The 26,261-nt window shown below is 33.0% G+C and overlaps 1 long non-coding RNA gene across 1 annotated transcript in view; it reads left to right on the top strand.

Moving 5' to 3' along the window:
• Nucleotides 1-19,932: 19,932 nt before the first annotated feature.
• LOC145294241 (uncharacterized) overlaps nucleotides 19,933-26,261 on the top strand; it is an 80,472-nt gene continuing 74,143 nt past the window's right edge. Inside the window, exon 1 of the long non-coding RNA XR_013869853.1 lies at nucleotides 19,933-20,162. This is a non-coding gene — a long non-coding RNA (uncharacterized LOC145294241). The remainder of the gene's footprint in view (nucleotides 20,163-26,261) is intronic.

The following is a 26,261-nucleotide window of genomic DNA, read 5'->3' as shown; positions in this document are numbered from 1 at the left end:
GTTTTGTACCTATTCTGTACTTTAACCTTACAATTGAATAAAAAATCTTATCATAAAACTGTAATTAAACGTGGACATACGATTTTTAAAAAATAGCGCGGATCACTCTCTGCATTACCACCATATATTCTTTTTTTGGTTAATGTCAAGTTTCTTTCCAACTCCTCAAAAAGCTTTAAAATGACGACTTTTATACGTTTTCGGTGTTTTTTTTTTAAATTTTCTTTTACAAGCTGGTCACCACTTATCAATGATGAGATCTGATAAAGTGTGTACTGAAAGGGGGCGGTTCATCAGAAATTTGTTTATGTTGGATTTGAAGACATTCAAGTTGTAGTCAGATGGGAAACAGGCAGACGGAACAGAGTTCTACAGGTGTTCATTTCTAAGAAAGAAGCTTTATTCATGGAATCTACGTTTTGGTTTTGGCACAGATAAAGAGTGGGGGAAATTTTTGACAGTGGTTTCAGCTAAATAGGTGTTTTTCGTGAAAGATCGGCGAGGGGAGACCAAGGATTGGAGCTCAGACGAGCACCTGCCATGCAAGTAACGATAAAACAAAGGTACGCAAAAAGTGGGGGATCACTGTCCTATATAAATTTGACGTATAATGAGCACCCACTTTCTGGCCACCTAATAATTTCTTCATATCATAAAAAAAATAACTGTGATTTTCGTTTTAAGCATCCCCGAAAACAGGCGCTGTTTTTGTTTTTTAACTAAGAGATTCGTTCATTTTTTTATAAGTTAGGACGCTAGTAATGTCGTCAGTAAGCTTACATGAGCGTTTTTTTTTTTAGGTTGGTATTCAATTGTAGAACTTGTATATTTTTTAACAGGTGCTTCTGTAGTTGAATTAACCGTTTTTTTTCCATAAGTAACATGCCGACATTAACCATTAAACCATTAAAGCAGAATAGTTTAATATTTCACATAAATTCTTTTTTTTATTATTACATTTTCACTCCAAACAAGGCATATTGCCACTTTGTTGTATGGGCTACTATCAGGGACATGGGCATCAGGGGTACTGTGTAGGGAGTTGGGCAGCAAGATGTCGGTTCACGTTGCACTTGAACTTCTGCATGTCAGTACAGTTGGCGAAGCAGGGACCCGACAGGGAATTCCAAAGACTAGCTGTCCTGGGGAAGAAACTACTGGAGTAGAAGGCTCTCTTACATTTAGAGATCTCTACTGTGAAATGGTAGGAGTTAGCTGCTTGTCGGGTTTGTCGGGAGTATTTACGTCGAGTGGGCACAAGTGCTTGCAATTCGTCAGAGCATTCACCGTTAAAGTGCTTGTAGAAAAGGCAGAGGGATGCAATATTTCGTCGATGGGACAGAGGCTGAAGTTTACATGGTATGAACTCCTGCGCCCTTGGACTTTTAGAAGAAATGTTAGTTTCAATAAAGTGGGGCATCACTTTTCTATGATAATTTAACCTAACATGAGCACCCACATGTTGACCCCTTCCCCCCAAAAAAAATAAACATTTTGTTTATATTTGGGCGGGGGATGTCGGCCGCGGCCGGGGGATGTTGGGGGCGTTGTTGCACTTGTACTATCTAGAAATGTTTCCTGTGAAGCTGTGTTGCAATGAGCATAAATAAAAGACAAGGTCGTACGTTTAAAACCATTGGCGTAGACCTGACATCAGATTGCTTCAGTCACGGTATGTTCTACGTCTCCATCAGCCGGACAGGAAGTTCAGAAAAACTCTAAACTCTGGCTCCAAATCAAAGAAGCAGAAATGTAGTTTACCACGAGGCTCTTCAATGAAAACTTCTACAAAAGGATATGATGAAAAACTGATATGATCTGATTGTGGGATGTTTTCAGTATTCAATGTGTTAGATAAGATTTAAGCGTCGAGTTGAAATTTACTTCCCTTTTACAACATTCACTTACTGGAAAGGTGCCCACAAATCGCGTAACTAAGTGTGCAGAAAAGTCCCGTGCGATGCGCGTCTTATATATATATATATATATATATATATATATATATATATATATATATATATATATATATATATATATATATATATACTAGCAAAGATACCCGCGCGTATTTAGGTGTGTGTGTATGTGTGTTTGTGTGTGTGTGCATGTGTGTTTGTGCGTGTGTTTTACGTGTGTAAACGTTTATCTTAATACCGGATAAATTGAAAACCTTCAAGTGTTTTGGTAGATGTCGGATTTTTTTCTAGATAAGGAGTTCTCTGATGATCATCTTTCAAGTGAATTCTTAATGCTTTCCTCTTATGATTCTGCTCATTTTTTTTTTTCAAACACCATTCTTTCTCTCATTTTGTTTTTCGGAAAACTGAATAGGAATTTTCTAGATCGTTTTTTTTTATTGCCGTCTGCCAAGCGCGCGTAACGCCGTATAATATATATATATATATATATATATATATATATATATATATATATATATATATATATACATATATATATATATCTTAATTTATTTTCATGGCATTTTTCAGCCACAGATAGTTTGAATGATACTTAACTATTTGAATGCTTTTTTCTTAATTGTTGTTCTTAATTCTTTATACTAAAATGTTTTTATACGTATACTATTTCAAAATATAATATTAACAATGTTTATACCTACAGGTATAAGTACTTCATGGTTACACAATCATCCGTGTCAGAAATGAGAATTACAAATGCTTAGGATATTCAGAACTCAGTTAACAAAACAAAAAAAATAGCCTAAAGGGCTAGCCTCTGTCCTTTTGGCTACCGGTTATTAACACTTAAGTTATATAATTTTTTCCAGGTTAAAAACATCATAAGTAAATATATTTTAATTTATTCCAGGTTTAAAAACATCATAAGTAAACATATTTGAATTTCAATAGTAATTGTTTTAAACAAAACATTTCTTTCAGTATACCTATTTTCATCGACTATAATTTCTTTCATATCTTAATAATACTATACCACGTCGACCCATCTCATTTGAATCTATAATAGAATGTCATATAACAAATAACGTAACAAGAAAGGTCTCCCTTTTCTTGTTAGTAAGAAAAACATTAGATGAGTAAAAATGAGATTAGATAGACCGAGATTCGAACCTCGTAAGCAAGGTTCAGGAATAGAGTCAGAAATGGAATTTTCGCATTGTTCAGTTTTCACATATAATAGTTTAGATATGTTGTTTGAAAAGGAATTTAATTATTCGATTCTTTTTATGAAAACTGAATTAAAATAATGTCAGTTAGAAGAACGAACGATAGAAAATTAAAAACATATTAAAAAATAAGTTAGGTCGAAAATAGGTTAGAAGAATTCTTTGTCTGCAGAAATGGGTTGGACATGTGCGATCCATGCATGTTTAAGCCACGTGATGAACTCGCGTGTCTTAAACATGCATGGTTCGCACATGTCCAACCCATTTCCTTCAAACAAAGAATACTTCTTACCTATTGAGTCGTGAGTCGAGCACGTTCTTGTACATGTGCATTACGTCATAGCATAAAATGAATTCTCAATATAGTTTGCTAGTTTTAGGAGATTAGGGAGTTAAACAGACGGGAGATAGTTGGACAGACGAGAGACAGAGCTGACATAGTCAGAGCAGCAGCCCCCCCCCTTTGGAAGCGTAGGGTTAGACAGTTTTAATCAAATAGTCATCTTTGAATTCCTGGAATCAATCATCATTGCAAGCGACCGAATGTAATAAAAGAACACATCATATTTTGTAACTGCGTCTTCGTGTTGTGTCATACTTCAACAATTAAAAGTAATGTGAAACATCCTTTATATGAACATTGTGCCCACTCATCTTTATAATGAACTTTGTGTATAAACCATCTAAGTAATGTGTCCCCATCTCTATCATGAGTAATGGCAGTCCCATCCTGTGTTATGATAACTGATAACCCTTCTCTCTAAATATATGTTACTAGTTGTACCCTGGCACGCGTTGCTGTGGCTCGAGTTGGTGTAATGGAAGAATCCCAATCCCCGCTGTTTTAACACCCCCAAATCTACTCAGCAAATGTGTTGTTATATACGAACGTTAGACCAACGTTTCCACCCCCCAAGGGAAAAAGGAAGAAGAATGAAACAAAAATGGGTTTCTAGTGCCGCCCCCAAGGGAAAACTTTAAAAAGAAAATAAATAAATTGATTAAAAAAAGAAATAAACGATGAAAATCGGGAGAAAGGCATCGAACAAAGCAAAATGTAACGGAAATGATGTATGATATGTTTTTATAAAAAAAAGAGAAAAAATAAAACAGATAAGAAAGACAGCGAACAAAGTTTAACTAAACGGAGGAAGAAGGAATGAATCCACGTAATTTGTTTTTTTTGTTTGTTTTTAGTGTTAAAAAGTCCGGCTGTATTACAAAGAAATAAACGATATTAAACTTGCAGAAGGAAGAGGGAAAACGGAAAGAGAGGAGAAATAAATAAAAAAAATGTAAAGTTCGTAGAAACAGAAACAGAAACAGAGGAAAGTTTATAAAAATAAAAATAAATTTATAAAAATGAAAAGAAACGATGGTTAACTTGCCGAAAAAAAGAGGAAACACGGAAAGAGAGAATAAATACATTTAAGAAAAGGAAATATCAGGAAAACGAAAAACAGAGGGAAGATACATGGACCCCCCCCCCCCCAAAAAAAAGCAAAGAAAACATGCTGTAATTGCTGAAGAATGCGAAATAAAACGGAATTGAAGTATCATAACTGTTAATGCACTGCAAGAAAATGTAAAGTATTTTTGGTTTTTGTTTATTTTTATTTTTAACCAACTTAAAATTTAGCGAGGTGCGTTTCACCTAAATTGCAGTCCAGTTTTTATTTGTCTCCTGTGAATGGTCACGTACGGTGTAAATGAGTGGCGGTGGAAGTATGAATTTTTTAGAGAGGGATGACTTTACTACTTCCATTGATCGTAACCGGTTTTGGCAGTGAACTCTCACCTGATATAATATAGGAAGCTCCGATCTGCGAGTTAGTGGATAGCTAATATGCCTATAACACACCTCAGATATCGTCATGGAGTTTGTGCATAATACATTTGCATAAAATGCCCAGATTCTTAATCCTATTAAGATCAAAGTCAGACGGGAAAAATGAGTTCATTTTATTTATATAGAAGATAGAAAAAAGAATAGATAGAAGAAGAAAGATAGATGAGAACCACATACTATAAAATGTATAAATGTTCTCTCTCTTTTATCCCCCTCTCGTCGTGTATTTCATGTCCCCGTCTTTCTTTAAAATGTATCTGATATATGCCTCCCCAATATAACACCTCCTATGCAACAATAATAACTATTTTGTCGACTTAATTGTTGATATTACCAGGATTTGAGCTAAGTTTCCCAAACTTATTATTCCGGTTTAAGTAATTACTATCCCTCCTATTCTGTGTAATCGTTAATTCGCCATTTTTGTTTTCAATGTAAAATATGCGTATGCTCTCCATAATATACAGAAATTAATTATTATTCCTGATGCTGGCATGCAGTAGATGTGGTGTCATCCTTTATTGGTCTCGTAAAAACCAATGGTAAATACGAAAAAATAATTGCAGACAAATATAAGAATGGAAGCATATTACAACTCCGTAGTAAAGGAAATAAGAAAAACTGGAAATACATACTTACTTACACTTAACCGGGTTTATTCAATTAGGGTCCCGAAGATACTGAAAACGAAGCACTGAAAACGGTGAATACACTACAAATTTCCTAATTCTTAAATAACTAGTATGAAAAGAAAATTTCATTCATCGCATTCAAAATAATCCTTCGATAGAAGTTCTAAATAACAACCCAGCACTAAGCCTAATGAAACATATAAACGAAAAGATATTTAATAACAATAATTAATTTAGAGTCTGAGAAAACCGCCTAGTATTAAAAATCAAGTAAAATATAAAACCATTTGAGATAATTAGACACTCGGCATTACGTTTAATACATTTAAGTGTAAATCTTTGAGATTAATATAATTGATACGTCAACTTTTATTTCAATAAATTAAATGAGAAATTTAGAGTTATCCCGTTGGAACGGATTTTATAAATTATTGTGTCGAAGTGTAAATAAAAGTTTTATAACAATACATATTATCCGTTAGAATCCTAGGATATTAGTAGGGAATATATATTTATTTTATTTTATCTTATCTTATTTTATTTAGTTTAATATACAGAAAACAAGCCCAATGCAGTAACTCCCAGGTTAAAACTAAATTCGATATATAACACAAAAAACAAAAAACAAAATACGAAACTCCATATGAGATTGTAAATTTAGATAGAACACTAAAATCTAACCGAACTACTTGAGATTGAGCAACAAATAAAGCACAAAAAAATAATAAATTAAATTTAATAAACCATAAAGCGCATTAATTAAGAAGCTTGTCCGGTTTTAAAATAGTCCAGATTTAACAATTCTTCCCGTAATTTTAAACATATACGAAAATAGGGGCGCAACAACTAATACGTCACTTTTTTTTTGCGTTTTTCTTTTTCATCCTTTGCGTATGATAAGAACATGTAAAAACATGTCTTCTACTACTTTTCTTTTTTCTTTCTTTTTTTTTTTTGCTCAACACACACATCCAAACACCAGGGCAACGCCGGGCACCCGTGCTAGTATTATATAAAACTTTAAATATCATAATATTAAATAGATAACTTTTATTAGGATTTAAAAATTGAATCTTCATTTTTATTTCGAACTAACTTTTTATTAACGATTATCTTTTATGAAATTGAGCAAATAACATTCATACCGAATAAAAAAGAGTTGGAAAACGCTTTGTTCTCGAATAAGAGCATGATATTCCGTGTTTGGATTAGCCTACGCCATATCCAAACCTCAATCCTATCAGAAACATATGGCATTATATCAAGCAACAACTACACAATGATAAATTTTAAATCTGGAAAACTTTTGACAAAAATTAAACGGAAGTGGGATACCCTTTCAACGGAGCATTGCTGCAAACTAATTCAAGGAATGCCCCAAAGATTACAGACTGTCACATTGCAGAAAGGCTATGCTACTAAACATTAACTTGTTTATTGTGTTCCTGTTGTATTTGTGTTGCATTAATATTCTATATTTATATTAAACTAGACTACCCGTGACTTGTTGGGCCAATATGTTATATTAGCTATGAAATTAATGTATGAGCGTAAACACTTGTGACGCAAAGAACTTTTATTTGTGGCATAACAGAAACATTTCTATGAAAGTATATTAAAATGAAAAAACAATATAGATAGATTTCTTGAGTCGTTCTGTTTATAATTGTTTATTTTTGAAAAAAAAATTAGAGCCATTGAATTATACGTGGTTTGCTATACTTAAGGTAAATGCGCACTGAACAGATACCATAATACTTTAAGTTAAATTACAATTTTTGATATTTTAATCGCGGAAAAAAACAATTGGGACGCTGAAAACGTACACAGTAAAACAATACGTTTATTGTTGCGTTGATTATTTATTTGTAACGCAAATGAAAAAAAACATATTTTCGGGGTTATTTGTTTATGTTGGTAGTGTAGAAGGAAATGTATGAATGTTTTTAAGAAAGGGGTATTAAGAATGGAGAATAAATTAAATATAACTTAAACGTAATACGGAAATGAACGATGTAAAAAAAAGCAGAACGTATTAACAATATTTTTTTTGGATAATTTAAATTCGAAAAAAAAAATTGGGACGCAAAAACCGTACACAGTAAAACTCCACGTTTTATTTTCGCGTTGATTATTTATGTACGTATGCAGAACCGGAAATCGTAAACCGGATGTTGGGTTACAACACCCGTTACAAGGTAATTTATGTCTTATAATTATATAGATTAACAATTTTCATCTCCCCATGTAAAGAAGGGCTTCCGATGTTGGGGCTGTTTATTCCAATAGCCGTCTTTCTTTCTTTCTTTCTTTCTTTCTTTGTGTTTATCCAAACTCTTTTACTTCCTTTTTGACAAAACATATATACCCCAGTTTGATGAATAATGCTCACTTATTTTTTCCGTTATATCTTCATACTTTTACTCTTTGGGCAGTCATTATAATTGTCAACAATCCACAATAATATTACCAACTTCTTAAATTAATTAAATAAAAAAAACTCAAGTAAGTAAACAGAAAACAAGGGCAAAAAAGAGAGAAACAATTAATGGGCGACGTCGTATACGAAATATGGTCAGCCTTTGCATGGCAAAGAGCATCACTTTTCTTAACTCTCTCTATATAACCCATAGAAGATGGCATGCGAGCAACATTCTCGCTTTAATTTATGGAGGTGTTCACAACGAAGAAGTTGCTATGGTAACTAACAGCCAATCAGAAGAAATCGGCTCCAGAGCATTAATGTTGATTAAGTAGTATGGTAGCCAACAGTTAATCACAACACACCGTCTCTCACGTTCCTTAATAATTCTGAAGACATTTGTGTACTAGTAATTTTATTATAACGTTTGTTTTAAAGAACAAAAATTGATTTTTTTTTTCAACATATAGTTGAGAAGATGACTTATGAACTGTAAAAATTGTTTGGAATTCCGTCACAGAATGAATAAGAGTTGAAACTTTAAAGCAGTTTTAAATGAGTAAAACTAACACTTAACCATATATTTAAACACTACCGTGTTTGAATTACACACACACACACACATATATATATATATATTTACATATATATGTGTGTTATATATATATATGTATTTTTATATATATATATATATATATGTGTGTGTGTGTGCGCGTTCGTGTGTGTGTGTGTTATCATTACAAAACTCACAGCGATTCTTATTTTTCTGTAGCATATAAAACAAATTCTCTTTACGTTGTAATTCTTTATGTTTAGATTCTTTAAATATTTCTTAATGATGTAAAAAAAATAAACATATATAATTTTCTATTTCAACGAAACAGGAAAGAAAAACATAGATTTTTGTTCATAAATAAAATTAAAATGTCTACGTTTTTTTTTCCTGATTTCTTAGATTTGTAATGCATACAAATTAGACCCAAAAGTTTCCGTTGTTTTACAAATATTATGAACGTTTAGACAGGAAGAGAAAAAACAACAACAACAAAAATTTTATAAAACAGACACAGCAACATTTTTGTCTAATAAACTAAAATGTTTATTTTGAATCTATAATAGCTATTTCTTTTTGATTATTATACATCTTTTCTGTTTGAGTTCTTAAATCGAGCAGGCCAATGAAAGAAGAGTTTTTCGATTGGAGAGGTTTTGTTCAAAAATAAATAAATAACATAGTTAAATATTTAAACATAGCATCATTTCGGAAAAAAAAAATAAAACAAAGAACTCAGACAAATGCGAGAATCAACAAAACATTTATCAAATGTACCAAACGGTTAAATGAATAAAAATTATAAACTTTACACCTTGTATAATACCGAAGTCGTGTGTATCAATGCATCATGTTGAAAAAGCATACACTTTCCGACACATGCAAAGCAAATCACTAAATCCGATTAAGTGACTGAAAAGTTCATTTGCATAAAAATTATGAAACTAACACATGGTAAGGATCAGACACATTTTAATCATCAAAATTATCAAAATCTCTGTAATAGAGGGTTAGCCTTATCTAACAAATAATATTTTAGATCTATTCTGCGTAGAGTCTCTGTAATATCTAACAAATAATATTTTAGATATATTCAGGACAGACCGACGGATATACTATTTCAAAGTTCAGTGTGACGGGACAACAAAAAATTAACTGGTAAAATGACAGTGACTAATTTTAATATTAAGGAAAACAGTTGAAAAATTTTACGAATTTTCAGAATGACGTACAGGGCAGTCTAGATTTATATAATACTAGCATGGGTGCCCGGCATTTCCCGGGTGTTTGGAAGTGTATGCTGAGCAAAAAACAAAACAAAACAACGGTCAATTTTTTTTAATTTGACCCCTATTATTACCCCTTAATATTTAGTGTTTTGGGTTCAAATCTAGTTATTAAGTTAGATCCATGTCCAAGGAACCTATATCTAAAATCTTAAGTGTTTAGACCAAAACTTGTCGGAGGAGTCTGGTAGAGTTCTCAAAGGTCAAATCGTTGAACTTTGACCCGTTAACGGACAAATTTCTGACCGAAACCGGATCACATCGATTTTTCGAAATCTCAGTACCCTATATATTAAATTTCGAGTCTGTAGACTAAAAATTAACAGAGTTATTGCGTAGGGAAATGTACACAGATACCCAGACTGACACACAGACACACAGTCACGTGCACTTTTATAGATATATAGATAGATTAGCAGATCAACCGGCATTGACTGGCCCTAAAATACATTTAAATATAATATTTTAACTCATAGAAAATTTCGTATTTGTTATTATTATAAAGTCAATCCTCTATCGATTATTATATTGTACTCAATATACTCTAATTGATCCTTGGCGTAGTCCGATTATAAAATACGATTAAATATAATATTTATATGCATAAAGATGTTGTATGTATTGCCATAGTGCACAATACTCTATTGAGTATTATACTGTTCCAAAAATATATTAGTGAATGTAAAAGCTAAAAAAAAAATGGCTTGGCTTCAATCAGCTAGAATCGAAACAAAAACATTAAGCGTTCCATCTTTAGTGCTTATCTTTTAAGCTATCATCAGATGGATAAGAAACAATTAACATTATACTTTAACATATAAATGTATAGTTGCGCATATAAATTTATTGTATTTATTACTACAATATCTTGTTCTTTCTTTTCCGTGTTTAAGCTTAACCATATTACTTCTCATTCTTGCATTTTTCGATTGTAATCCAGGATTTTCCAAGCTTCCAGAAAATTTACTTGTCTTTGTTCAATTTCAATCTTATTTTTTTGCCCCCATAAATATTACATGCACATATGTAAAACAATGTACGGCACTCGTTTGCTTTCGTTCTCACTGTTTTACTTGTTACTTCTCTTTTCGCAATAGCGGTGAATTAGTAGGAACGCCAGTTGCTGAAGCGACGTGGTTGCAATAGAAAAACGTTATAAAAACGCGCTCACCTACTTTCACTTTTTTCCGATTTTTTACACCAGTAAATTCATTATAACTTTTGTTTTACCAACTTAAAAAGTGCAAAATTATTTTCCACAATATAGCTGAAACGGTAATCTATAAACTTTAATAGCTGTTTGAAATTTGGTTGAAAAATGAGTGCGCGGAGAAGCTTTAAAGCAGTTCTAAATGACTAAAACTGCCACTTAAGTTTTTTAACTTTTAAAACATTACAAAAAACTTATTTAATTTTATTAAAATATTTTTTACCACTCGTTAGAAAAACTATTTAGTCAGTAAGTCATTTAACAACCTGAAACCACTGCATCAACTTGTTCTCTCGAATTCACTATAGTACTAATGGTAATTTAAGGGATCATCAGTTGTTTACCATGGAACACTATTTTGCGGATGTAAAAACAAAGCAGTATATTAAATCATTAAATCATTCATATATATATATATATATATATATATATATATATGTATATATATATATGAGCGTGTGCTAGAATGTTCTCGTTCTAAATGCTATGCTTGTATTTTTACTTTAAAGGTAGGTCATCACTTACAAAGGCCTCGACGCCACTCAAGGATCAGGATTAAATATTAGGTAGATGGAAGTTTCTTATTTATTATAAACAACAATACCGTAAGTAGTAAACGTAACGTAAAATTCTTTAAAATAATGAAGTAAAAAAAATAGGAAAGAAACTGAGACATTTTTTCTAACCAGTTCACGTCTTGCCAATAAAAAAATAATATACTTTAGCTGATATCGAAGCCAAAACCTAAAAACAATGGGTCAACTTGACACGCCTTCTAAAAAGTGTATTTCGATTATACTTATTGTTAACACAAGTTTTATGTAATGTGAACGATTCACGCATGCGCATTCGTATAACATTTGTATATAGATTATTGAGACATGAGGAAAAATAATTTGTATTCATCCGGTAAAAAAGATTGGTAAGGGATCAAAATTGAAAAATTGGTACGTAGACGTTAGCAAATTTTTATCTGTTTTCAACTGTTTCACAACTGCACATGTGAAGTCGAGACACGCGATAGCTTCTTTATGCTAAGTATTAGTTTGTTTGAAAACATTGTTTGTTGATAATGTAAAAGCTGGTCTAATGGTTGCTGTGCTTTACTCGGACTACGGTTTCGATCTCATCTCGAGTTTTCTTTTTTTTTTTACTTACAAGAAGTGAACTGTTTAGAAAAGCATGATACTTGCATGAACATGCCTCCGATTCTTTCTGTTGTTGTTACTTAATTTTTTAAGGAATTTAACGTTACATTTAATGCCGGGCAACGCCGACACGCCTGCTAGTCTTATCTTCTATAAAAACTGAGAATGTGTGTGTGAAAAACAGTTAAATTTTCGTTGAATCCCAAGAACCAATATTTAACTTTTGACCTCTTAGCAGCCCTTTTTTCGGATGAGAACTTATTAAAAAGCTTTTCACGTGTCGGAGTATCACATATACCAAATTTAAAGATTGTAGATAAAAAATTCGCTGAGTGTATAGGTTGAAAAGTGGCTTGACACACGCACACACCCATTCTTACTTTTATAGATATTCTAGATTATCCGACGTTGCTCGGCATTAAATTCTAGGACGAGTAATGTAAATGCATATGTGAAACAATTTAACGTACTATCGACAGGTATTGTACAACATATAATTGAAGTAATTTCTTTTCCCACCAAAGCTATTATATTTTAAAGAAAAATGAAGTCATTTTTAGAAGATGGTTCATTAAGATTTACAAATAAATACGTGAATTCATTATCTGGGTTAATGATTAGGACACCTTTGTTTCACCATAAAATTCTTCAGTACTGTGTTTCTCCTCCCATCACAACTACCACCGACCCTATATCTGTGTAACTGCATAATAAATGGGGTCATTTCTAGAAGATGACTCAGAAGGGTTTAATGAATTAATAAATACATACATTTACAAGTTAAATTATTACGCAACACTTGCTTCACCATAATTTAAGCCTGTTGTTTTATTTTCCATCTCCACCACGGACGCTATAATTTTTTTTTCCAAAATTATGTTATTTCCGGAATATAATTCAGCAGAATTTCCAAATAAATACATAAATAACTTCACTTGTTTAAGAGATATACCATTGTCACTATCTTATACAATGACTGGAGCATAATTGCATCTTTACATATTTATCCATGAGGAATTATAATTCCAAATTAATCTGCATAGCCCGTTTGAAAGCAGGTAAGTATTACATTTTCCAATTTCATTATTAGTGTTCTTTTGGATATTATTTTTTCAGTTATTATCTATTACCGATTCTTCCGGGTTTTTTTTTTACGTTGTCTTTGTGTAACATTGCCTATAAGTACGTACATATTGAATAATTCTACATAATATTAGATAGTGTGATTTCTCTTGTTATGTTTATTAGTTGCTCTCCCGCCCGAAAAATAATCTGGAGACAGTGAAGCTTCTCTTGATATATTTATTTTTTTAATCCGATGATTCGAATTTTTATACTTTGTGTAAAACATTGTTTTTTTTTTAAAGAAATACAAACGTGTATTAATTCGTATAGCACACACACGCACACACACACACAAACACACACACACACACATATATATATATACACACACATATATATATATATATATATATATATATATATATATATATATATATGGGCGTGTGGGTATGTATGTGTGCATTTCAATCTTGTCACTGATAATATTAGTGAGAAAAACAAGTGCGTTCCATTAAACTACTTTCAATACAATTTCTAAGTTAAATAAAAGAACATTTAGAAAGTCAGACAATTACATCAAGCGTACCTCATCAGTAGAATTAGAGATCATTTACGACAGTGCTTTATCCACGATAGCAATGTTCATTAAAAATATGATTGCGTGTTAGGTACCTGAATCCATTGTCTCTCTCTGTGAAGGTTGTTCATATATATATATATATATATATATATATATATATATATATATATATATATATATATATATATATATAAGAACAAATAGTTAATAAAACATGGTAAAAAACACTTTGAAAAAGAGTTAAAAAGATATTCAATTGTAAAAAAGGAAGCAGAAAATAAGTGGATAGTCTGTAATCCGCGGAGTTTCGAAGAAATACTTTCCTTCTCATTGGAGGGTAGGATTTAGCAAAATGCGGGATCGCATTTTGATTGCAAAAGTATTTAATCAAACTACAAGTAAGTCATAGATCTTACTTGGTAACAAATAGTGAAGCAGGGGGAAAAGGGTGAAGAAAAAAATAATGTATAAGAAGAAATATATATATATATATATATATATATATATATATATACCATCCACATTACAACTCATCAGTGCGGCTAAACTTGCACCTCTCCCTAGCCGAGGATTGAACCTAAAACCATCGTGTTGATAGTCGACAGGTCTATCCATCGACCCACGGAAGCAAAGTCCGCAAATGTCCAATTCAAACGAACTCCAACAAATGTTCATTTCAAACAAACATGCGTCCACCACTCTTATAGTGCTGAAGCTGCTTGCCTTTGTTTACAAACAAACAGCGAACCTCGCATTTCCAGCCAATTAAGTAGCGGGTGAGATCATTTACGACAGTGCTCTATCCAAAGAGAGGGGCCTATATATGCGCGTATGTGTTCATGTATGTATGCGTGTGCGTGTGTGTATGTATGTGTGTGCATGTCTAATGAGTTAAATAATAAGTTTCGTAAAAAGCATATATATGTAAACATATATATGCATATATGTGTGTGTGTGTGTATGTGTGCATATATAAGCGTATTGTAATGAGTACTATACATATTTCTCAACTTACGAATGGAAAAAGAAAATAATCGCTGACATATATCGGATACTTGACGACAGCAACTGTGCGATCGTTTTTTGTTACGTTTATTCGTGAAAAATTCTACTTATTTTTATCGCTTCATAACTGTCTTTCTCTCTTACATAAACTTTTTTTCCGGTTCGTTTTCATCTGACCAAATTACACGATAGAAAACTAGCAATAAAAACCAAAGTGTCAAAAGCTTTATCTGAGTAAGTCATGCCAATTAAGATTTCTCAAGTAATGGAGTCTGGTAGTCAAAATTGTTTCAATTCTACTAGCAATAATAAACCTACCAATAACTGTCTACGTGCAGAGTTATGGCTGTCAGCACCCAGCAGCTTATGAAATTAAAAACGACCAGTTCTCATGAGTTCTTTAAACATTAATTCATTATTAAATGCGCAACGCTTGTTTTCTCATAGAACTTAGACTATTTTTGATGAATAAGTTTCATGTTGTTTTTCTTACAAGTGGGTAACCACTTATCATAAGCAAGACTTAAGTGAGTGTTAATGAGAAATGGAACTGTTTTCAGGTTAAAAACAGGGGACGCAACGGGACAAAAACGTTGATTAGTGATGTGATTAGTTTGATTTCTAACGGTGTTATTTTTAGAAGAATTTGTTGGCATTCGACTTGAAGAATGCCAGAGTTTGATAAGCACGGAAACAGTCTGGCAATGAAGGCTAAGAATATTTTCTTATTGTGATGATAAAGTAAGTTCATGCTGTGAATGCCATACAAATAGCAAACTATTATAAAAAAAACAAGCACGCATCTTCCATGAAAATAACGATAGAGTAGAGTGAGATTGGCAACGTTTTTCATGTAAGTAAATAGCCGTAGGGGGTAAATAGATCACTCAGCCATCGAATAAAGAAAACTTTCCGGTCGTTTCTAGATATAAATTTGACTGAGTTATTCTTCCTGGGGAAAGGTCTGAGATAAAATAAATCGTCCGAGAACGAACATAATAAAGACCAACATAGTTGTACCAAAAGAGGCATAAATCAGTTGGGAATTGTGTAATAATATTTAGATGTTAGTTCGTAGAATAGGTATGGTACAATTCAACGTAAAGTAAAAACAAATATAGATGAAGCGCAATTTTTCAACTTTTAATTTGAGTGCGGACACAATTAGAATTTTAGTGACGTCTTAAAAACAAAACGCTGCTAAACGCACTGCGTATCTCTATGTTTGTATGTTGGTCTCTTCTTTTACCCTATCTATCGACCTACCTCTCGTTATAGAGCAGTTGGTTTTGCATTGTTTTCCCCTCTATTTAGCATGATGAATGAGAAGAGTGTGGTTACACGGATATAAGAGCACACGATAAAGGTAACGAAAATCCCAAACGTATGGTCCAAACCGAAAGAAATTCGCGTCGTTCAGATTCAATAACATTTACAAGAGCTTTTAGTGCAGCAGGTAAGCAGACATCTATAATGAACAATTAGAGAAAATATGGAACTATTTGATAGTACACCAGGTTGTTTTGATTGTTCTTCCCTTTACGCCATAGCAGGAGATGATTTGGTTCCGCTCGGAGCGATAAATAAAAAGGGATCATCATACAATTTCCATCTCCCCTCTCTCTTTTCCATCCTGGCAGCCATGGGTTAAGGACATCACTTTTGGCTCTCTGTAAAGAAGGGTGGGCGACAGTATTTTAGTTAAGGATTAGCTAGATTGTAAGTTTTAAAGAGTTAATTATTAAGATTTAATGTTATTATTTCATTATAAATTGTTTTCGCTGTAATATATTGTAATATTTTTTGTAAATGATGAATAGATAAGATTCTTTGCATATATATATATTGCAACCTGTGTTGTGTGTTGTTATGTCTGCCTTAAATGTCGAGACGGTGCCAGAAACCTGAACATATTTCAGCTAATACGTATTCGTTCTATTGCCGTATTAAATACCCCCCAGTATACAACTGTAGGGGAAAGCTTATAACTGTGCAGAGTTTTATTGCTTTACTGCTAGAAAAAGTGTCGGGTTAGGGTTAGGTTTAGGGCTAGGGTTAGGGTTAGGGTTAGGGTTATAGGAACTTAACATATTGATCCCCCCGTGTATGAATTAAAAGAAAATTACAGATTTATTGAAATGAATTTCAAATATGGATAAATACGGAATTGGATATAAAATATTTGAAGAAACAATTAGTAATATCCTGCTGGTTAATTTAAATATAAGAAACGTATAGCTTGTTTATTGAAGCTGAGAGACGGTAACAGTCATATCTCTCTGTATGCCTACACCGACATTATTTTATTTTTAGAGATGATAACATTTTTGATTTTAATTTTAGTATTTATCGTTATAGATTCAGAGATTCATACTTGATGATGTTTATTGTATATGTAATATTTTTACATTTAAAGTTTTAAATTTGTTATTAAGAGATGGTACATTATTATCATTATCATCTCTATTGAAAGATGATAAATGGTTTTAGATGCGTCACTTAAATGGTCGTCTCATCAGTATGAAATGTTGTCATGAATGGATATCATACGAAGTAAAACGTAATCTACTCGTTGTTAATAAATTTCAAAGATGATTTCTAGAAAAGAAATTCAGTTCGGTCTATGTTTAATATAAAAGGTCCATGTTTAATATAAAAGGTTGGGTTCATAGAAGATGGTCATGGTTTTTGTTAAACGTCCTTTTTTTCGTACACTTTAACTCTTTTACTTTACAACAAATGTGCTTAAAACAAAGTTTAGGTCTTACATAACTTGAACCCGGTTATGTATTCATTTAAATAGCATTGTACACATTCTCATCTAGCAATGGTCATTCAAAATATGATTGCGTGTTAGGTACCTTAATACATTCTCTCTCTTTGTAAAGGTTGTTTATATGTATATATATATATACATATATATATATATATACACGCCTCTCTCTCTCTATCTGTCTGTATCTATCTCTCTTTCTCCCCCCCTCTCTCTCTCTAAGTGATCTTGTTCCTACATGAAAGAACAGAAAATCTGAGACGCTGTGGTTATTCGATTTCGCACGGTGGTCTGGAAACACATCGATATTTTTTCGCAAACACTTTATCATAGGAAGCTCTTAAATTAACTGGCTATATCTTAAATCACGTATATGCACTCTCCCCTCAACAACAAACTGACTAAAACAAACGATTTCCAAAATTTACTTCAAAACGTGATCTCATCAAAACTCATTAAGTCTTACTAAATCTCGTCCCCTGGAAGCGAGACCACACTGCATGTCTTTGCCCTGGTTAATCTCTGACGTGGTCCCATAGCCATTTTCCTATGACACCAGCAGTGTCGGACAATGTTCGACAGGCTGGGACACAAACGATTCCTCCACCTAAACATGGATCCCTATTCTAAAATACTGGCTGAATTGCTTGTCTTCTAATATAGGACCTCATTATATAACAACCATCACTCTATTCTAAAGACAACGATGCCAGAATTATTTAAAACCCCATCTGCAAATGAATAGTCAAACCCCTATATATATATATATATATATATATATATATATATATATATATATATATAGTTATATATATATATAGTTATATATATATATATATATATATAGTTATATAGGGTGGCATGCCTATTCAATTTTATTTCACCTTTTATTCATACAAATCCTTTTATTTACGAAGCTCTATGTAAATACAGAGCATATACAAATTAATGACAAAAGGTCTATATTCCAAACTTCATTACCGTTCATTTTCTAAGCATTTAAAATGATTAATTCTAGATAGCACCTATTTCGTAGAGCGGAATCATTCATATAATTATTATGTCAATTTTTTAATGTAGTCCACTCTTACTCATCTTAAGAATAGGGAGTCATCAACTATAAAAAATGGAATATAGCCATGATATACAATCTGAAAATGGGAAGAGAAGTTGTACCTGTTTTTCTTTTAGTTACACCATCTTTAAATTTTACTTATTATATATATATATATATATATATATATATATATATATATATATATATATATATATATATACTAGCATGAGCGCACGGTGTTGCTAGGGTGATTGGATGTGTCTGTTGAGCAAAAAAAAAAACAGACAAAAATAGTAGGAACGCAGCCTCGAACTCATACCGGGAAGGACGAACAGAATGGGAGAAAAACATGACGTCTTTTATATTACGACTACCGCCAAACCAGAAGTGACGTAGGTTTAAATTAAGGCTAGACAATCGAAATTTGGGACCCCTCCCTGTAAAAAAGTCCTCAGTTGAGGGCGAAGAAATTAATGTTTTTGGCAAATTTTTCGTTTTTTCGTCTGAAGGGTCGAGCTTCAAAAAGATACTGAAAATCCGTCGCCTCTGTCGAAAGTGTTAGGCAGACATACAAACATACATACATCAAGTTATATATTGATAGCTCATATTTTCGACCCAAAGCAATTAAAAAGCTTGCCCTCTCTCTGAATACCCTTTATGTAAAATTTCAAATGTACAGACCAGAAATTGTCTGAGTAATTTGGAAGAGACGCAGAGGTCAATTTTTTAAAACTTTGACCCCTATTATGACTCCTTAACATTTATAGCATAAAATTTCAAGTGTTTAGACCCAAATTTGTTGGAGAGTTCTCAAAGGTCAAATCGTTGAACGTTGACCCCTTAACAGCCAAATTTCTGACCGAAAACCGATTTCAAAGATTTTCGCAAATCTCTGTACCCGGTATATCAAATTTCGAGTGCATAGACTGAAAATTGAGTTATTGCGTACGAAAATGTACACAGACAGATGTTAAAGAGCATCTCTCCTCTCTCTCTCTCTGGCTCTTTCATACTCTCTCTATCTTCTCTCTCTCTCTGTCTCTATTAGATAGTGGATCGAGAGAGAGAGAGAGGGTGGGAGGAGGTCAGAGATATATTTTTGTAGTTAATCCACGTTGCAGGAAGTGACGTTTCATCTAACCGGATGTCATGTGATGCTACGTGGCAAGGTTGGTGAAAGGTTGAGTCTCTCAGAAAATGCCAAGCCGAGCAGAAGTCTAAAATGCTTCTCTCCTAAGTAAGGGGGGAGATGCGCGCCCCAGACGTGGGACGTGGTAGGTACCCACAGTGGAGACCATCGATGGCGACATCTGCAGATCATGCCTGGGAGAATAAAAGGTTGAAAACCCAACATCTGTCTTCATCCTGTGTATTCCGGCGAAAACAGCAAGAGAGCTCCACCCAGTTGAAGACTCTCCCAGAGCAGCGGACCAGGTATGAATCTTCTTTAATTCAAACACATACATCCACAACAAGTGTCCTAACCACTAGTCAAACGGTTTAAGGGATCTTGGGTCCCGTTCTCTCGTCTCTTAACACTTGTAATATCTCTCTCTCATCGTCGTAAACTTCTTCTCTTCATTAGTAAAATGGACACGTCATCATCAGGGTACCAGTATCCCTCAAGTAAAGTGTCCAAGTCAAATCCTCTTTTTCTCCCTCCCTTATGTAACATATTTGTTATTTGGTGCCATTGACCTTCTTGCCCCCGCATGGGGCATATATCGAAACCTGGATTGCCACGGACATAACGAGAAAAAGAGATAACGAGGAAAAATAAAGACAAGAAGAGAAATCGAGGAAAAAAGGAGGGAGAAAAAACGGAGAAGAGACAGTGGAATAAAAAGAAAGAATAGTGAAAATGAAGAGAAAAAGAGAATAAAGAAAGAACAGTGAAAAGGAAGAGAAAAGAGAGAATAAAGGAAGAACAGTGAAAAAAGGATAGAGAGAGAGGAAGGAAGGAAGAAGAAAAAATGATTCAGTTATGTGTTGAAAAAGATAGCAAAGGCATGAAGAATACCATACGCATTTAGAAGAAAATTAAACTCCAAAATTAAAAATACGCTGTAAACTTTGAAAACGACTGAAAAACAAAAGAGAAAAGAAAATTAATTTACCATATTAAAAATAAAATTGGAAAACACAGAGAAAGAATTGAAAACACAGAGAAAGAAAAAAAACGTATATATATATATATATATATATATATATATATATATATATATATTTAAATAGACAAGACAACACAAACGAACATTTGTTGAGGCAAAGTGACATCGAGGTTGTCCACAGTTTATACACCTGTCAGTCATTTGACATTGTTGAATTTAGCAAAGTGTTACAAAAATAAGGGACAGTGAACTTTTAAATGCATTCGGAATAGCAAGATGTCATTTTAGATTTGAAAAAAAAAGAAGAAATTTCACTATTGTCGAAAGTATTAGGTGATAAATAAAAATCAGGTTGGTTATGTGGCATCCCTCTGGATTAATTTTAAGTAAATTATAATTATATGAATAAAATAGAAGCGGAACTTTTTAATTTAATTCTGTGGTTAATTGTAAAAGACTAATGATTTTTTTTAGTTTCAGAAAACCTTTGAACTTTGCTTACGTGGACAATTTGATCAGTGATAATTTTGTTGAACTTTGCTGAAAGTTGTTAGTTATAAGTGAATTAATTAAGTATATATTAATTAAGTATTATTGAATATTGTTAAATATTGTTGAGTTGCCATGTGTATTTTTCTGTATTTCTTTTTCTGTATTTTTGTTATCTTGTATTTGTATAGCAGATGGGGGCATCGATGGTCTTGCCATATGGTGTCAATGTAATTTAATTTTTTAAAAATATGATGATGACAGGATAGAGGTATATCAATTATCAATAATAATTTTTGAGATAACTGGATTATGCATGGAAAACATTAATGAGAATTTTTAAAATGGGATGATGTCGGAAGACAAAAGAATAAGGAATAAGGATTTTTTTTAAATCGAAATACAGTAGTTGGACAGGCAGACGGTTTGCTGGATTATGAGTAATGAGGTCAGGAAGTCAGTCGGTATTTATTCTAGTTTCGAGGTGGTCATGTATACATATTTTTGGTTTGTTGTTTTGTTCTTGTAGTTTCGACAGATTTTTTTTTTGCTCCGGATGCTTAATTCGGTGGAGGGCGGTACAGAACGTCCTCGTAATAAATTAAAAAAAAATCCATATTTTGGTAGGTGCTCAGGGAAGCACGAGATAGTTATAGAGAAATGGGCGATCTCTGTAACTAATATGGACAGTCGGAGGACGTGTCCATTGTGTGTTGACCACACGGGGGGTAAATGGGGTAGAATAAATAAAACCGACTTGATTACTCTTGGACCAATTAAGTATAGTCATAGAGGAGGTAAATTAATTAAGAACTTTTGATGTGAAATGGTGAAGGTTTGGGATGGGATTTTTTTTTTTGTTTTTGTGCTACCTAGGAGTAAAGAAGATTGTCCGTAAATCCTGAGATGTAAGTAGGAGGCAGATGGACCTCGATTTTGTGTTTTATTGTTGTTCGGCTAGGAGCCGTGAAATTATCGACCACGAGTAGTGTCGACCGGGAGCAAAGGATGCTCTGGAAGTCCCGAGATGGGTACGAAGAAGCCATGGGGTCATAAAGGAGTTTGACCGTGAAGAGCGCAGGGTAGCGCTACATGGCAGTTTTATTGTTGTATTTATTTAATTTTGAGTTTATCGATTTATCGTAGGACAGTCTTCTTGCCAGCGGGTAGCGTATGTATTCCCTCCTTAGTTTAGTTAGTTAGTTATTAAAAATGTATGGCTTTACCATACATTTTGATAAAAAAGGGGTGGAGTAATGTTAAAGAGCATCTCTCCTCTCTCTCTCTCTGGCTCTTTCATACTCTCTCTATCTTCTCTCTCTGTGTCTCTATTAGATAGTGGATCAAGAGAGAGAGAGAGAGAGGGAGAGGGTGGGAGGACGTCAGAGATATATTTTTGTAGTTAATCCACGTTGCAGGAAGTGACGTTTCATCCAACCGGATGTCATGTGATGCTACGTGGCAAGGTTGGTGAAACGTTGAGTCTCTCAGAAAATGCCAAGCCGAGCAGAAGTCTAAAATGCTTCTCTCCTAAGTAAGGGGGGAGATGCGCGCCCCAGACGTGGGACGTGGTAGGTACCCACAGTGGAGACCATCGATGGCGACATCTGCAGATCATGCCTGGGAGAATAAAAGGTTGAAAACCCAACATCTGTCTTCATCCTGTGTATTCCGGCGAAAACAGCAAGAGAGCTCCACCCAGATGAAGACTCTCCCAGAGCAGCGGTAGCAGTGTCAGAAATTTCGTGAAAATAGTGAATAATTCCACCCCATCTTTCCAAGCTTATAACTCCTCGAAAAATGTAATTCAAGCCCTAATTTTTTTTTTCAATTAAAGGAGTAAGGACCAAGGTTTTATTTAAAAAAAAAACAAAGCAAAACAATGTGTTTTTTTTTTTAAAAGGTTTTAAACTTCGGACTTTACAGGTAAATTTCTAAAAAACTGATTTTTTTTTTGTTTTAAATTTGAATATATTATTTATTGACCTTTTCTCTTCAATTTGTGATATATAAACCTATTAAACATAAATTAATTATTTACTTTTTAATAGACATTTCAAAATGAGAGGCGTAAATTATTCGACCCCCTATCTTTCTAAGCTTATAACTCCTCGAAAAATGTAATTCAAGCCCTAATTTTTTTTTCAATTAAAGGAGCAAGGACCAAGGTTTCATTAAAAAAAAAAAAAAAGACAAAAAGAAAAAATGTGTTCTTATAAAATAAGGTTTTAAACTTCGGACTTTACAGGTAAATTTCTAAAAAACTGATTTTTTTTTTGTTTTAAATTTGAATATATTATTTATTGACCTTTTCTCTTCAATTTGTGATATATAAACCTATTAAACATAAATTAATTATTTACTTTTTAATAGACATTTCAAAATGGGGGGGGCGTGAAAATGGGGGGGCGTGAAAATGGGGGGGCGTGAATTTAAAAAAAACGTTTTTCTAAAATATTATATTCGGTTTATTGGAAAGAACATAAAATTTCACATTGACCCTGAAAATATCGTAAAAATAGAATCAATAGAAAAATTTTGATAGATTTTTAAAATTTAAAAATTTAAAAATATTGAGTTTAAAAATTGAAAAATATTGAGTTCGGAAAATTCATTACTGTTTTAAAAAAAAAAAAAATATTTTTATTACTTTTAAAACAACTGTAATAGTTTATTTTGGAAGTATAATCCATAAAGAAAATAAATAACCCACTTTTAACAGAGAAATTACGAGATTTTTATATTGTATTCGCAGTTTCGTGTTAGGGGTGTCAAAAATTCCTACAAAAATTCTGATACTGCTAGAGCAGCGGACCAGGTATGAATCTTCTTTAATTCAAACACATACATCCACAACAAGTGTCCTAACCACTAGTCAAACGGTTTAAGGGATCTTGGGTCCCGTTCTCTCGTCTCTTAACACTTGTAATATCTCTCTCTCTCTCATCGTCGTAAACTTCTTCTCTTCATTAGTAAAATGGACACGTCATCACCAGGGTACCAGTATCCCTCAAGTAAAGTGTCCAAGTCCAAATCCTCTTTTTCTCCCTCCCTTATGTAACACAGACAGACAGACAGACAGACAGACATACACTTTCACATTTCTAGATATACTAGCATTTCATTCCGGCGTTGCCCAGTTGTTTCAACGTGTATGTTGAGCAAAAAAAAGCGGAGATTTTTTTAAAATTTGACCCCTATTATGACCCCTTAACATTTATTGTTTTAGGCTCAAATCAATGTATTTGGTTAGATCCGTGTCCAAGGAATTTATATCTAAAATTACAAGTGTAAGAGCCAAAATATGTTGACGAGTTTGGTAGAGTTCTCAAAGTTCAAATCCTTGAACTTTGACCCCCTTAAGAGCCGGATTTCTGGCCGAAATCTGATTCAAAAGATTTTCCCAAATCTCAATACCATGTATATCAAATTTCGAGTCTATAGGCTGAAAATTGACAGAGTTATTGCGTAGGGAAGTGTACACAGATAGACAGACACACAGACGCATGCACACAGACACGTTCACTTTTATAGATATATAGATTCTGTCAGCGGAAATATCTGGTTACTCATTAACGGACGATATTATATATATATATATATATATATATATATATATATATATATATATATATATATATATTGTTTTTATATATAAACGAACAAAATAAAACATTGATACACTTAAAAACATTTAAAAAAATTCAAAATTATTGACTGCACCTGTCATTTTTATCGCCGCTTATATTTCATATGAAACTAAATCGGACTTATTTAAATATATTCTTGATATGTGTAATCGACGCGAAATTTAGTAATCAAACATAAGTGCAGGGCAGAATAAGCACTTTTTTTATACATATAAGCTGTATTTGCTATTTGATATATATATATATATATATATATATATATATATATATGTGTGTGTGTGTGTGTGTGTGTGCGTGTGTGTGTATGTGTGTGTAAGAGAGAGAATGTACGTCTGCGATTGATTACTAATGTGGTTGTGCGATTAATCGCCTCATTAATGTGTTTACATCCATGTTGGCAACATGTTCACTTCAGAATTACAAATGCATTAAGTTTCTTGTAAACTCGTCATTTTACAGTTAACCGAAATACATTGAATTTCAAAAAGATATAATGTTACTCGAATTTAATCTCTTGTTGACTGATGCTATACTTGTTTGCCGACCACACCAATTTCTTGGACAAAACAAATTATATTTATGTGTGTGTGTGTGTCCCTATATATATATATATATATATATATATATATATATATATATATATATATATATATATATATATATATATATACAGAGGGAGAGAGAGAGAATTTATATATATATATATATTTAGTAGAAATGGTGATTATAAAAACTGAAGAAAGTGCTCAATACTGTTGTAGAGCAAATATGCGTTTTATTTTTTATTACCGTATTTTTCTGTTAAGTTACATTTTTGTTTCGGCTACACGGCCGTATTTTTGGCCGTCATGTAGCTTCCTCAGACTTTTACAGAAATGTTCGTTTATGGTGGAATGAAAGGGTGAATGGTGTCAGGGGAGGGGTGCAAGAGAAAAGCGGAAAAAGAGGAAGGGAACAAGGGGAAGAAGTGGGAGGGGGTGCTTGGTATGTCGGTAAAGTTTTAGTTTTGGAGTTTAAGGACATTCGGTGGTTGTGGGAGGTCTGGGAAGTTCATCGCTTGTGTGGTACATGGAGGGAGGAGGGAGATATGTTGGGGAAGGGGAGAGGGTTACTTTAAATTTCGAGTCCTCAGGTTTAGGTTGATGGCGCCTCGTTGGTGAGATGATTTCTTGACCTGTTGGGTGTTCGCTTAGGTTGGGAGGTGGGGGGCTATGATTCGGTTTATCTATTTGATTTTTATTTGTTGTTAAGTGCTTGGAGTAGGTAAGCTTGCGAACACACGC

This window comes from Euprymna scolopes, chromosome 15, assembly GCF_053919585.1.
Source record: "Euprymna scolopes isolate OS-2025 chromosome 15, ASM5391958v1, whole genome shotgun sequence".
NCBI classification, from domain to species: domain Eukaryota; kingdom Metazoa; phylum Mollusca; class Cephalopoda; order Sepiida; family Sepiolidae; genus Euprymna; species Euprymna scolopes.
Note: the sequence above shows the minus strand (reverse complement) of the source record. Positions and strands in the feature narration are given on the sequence as shown.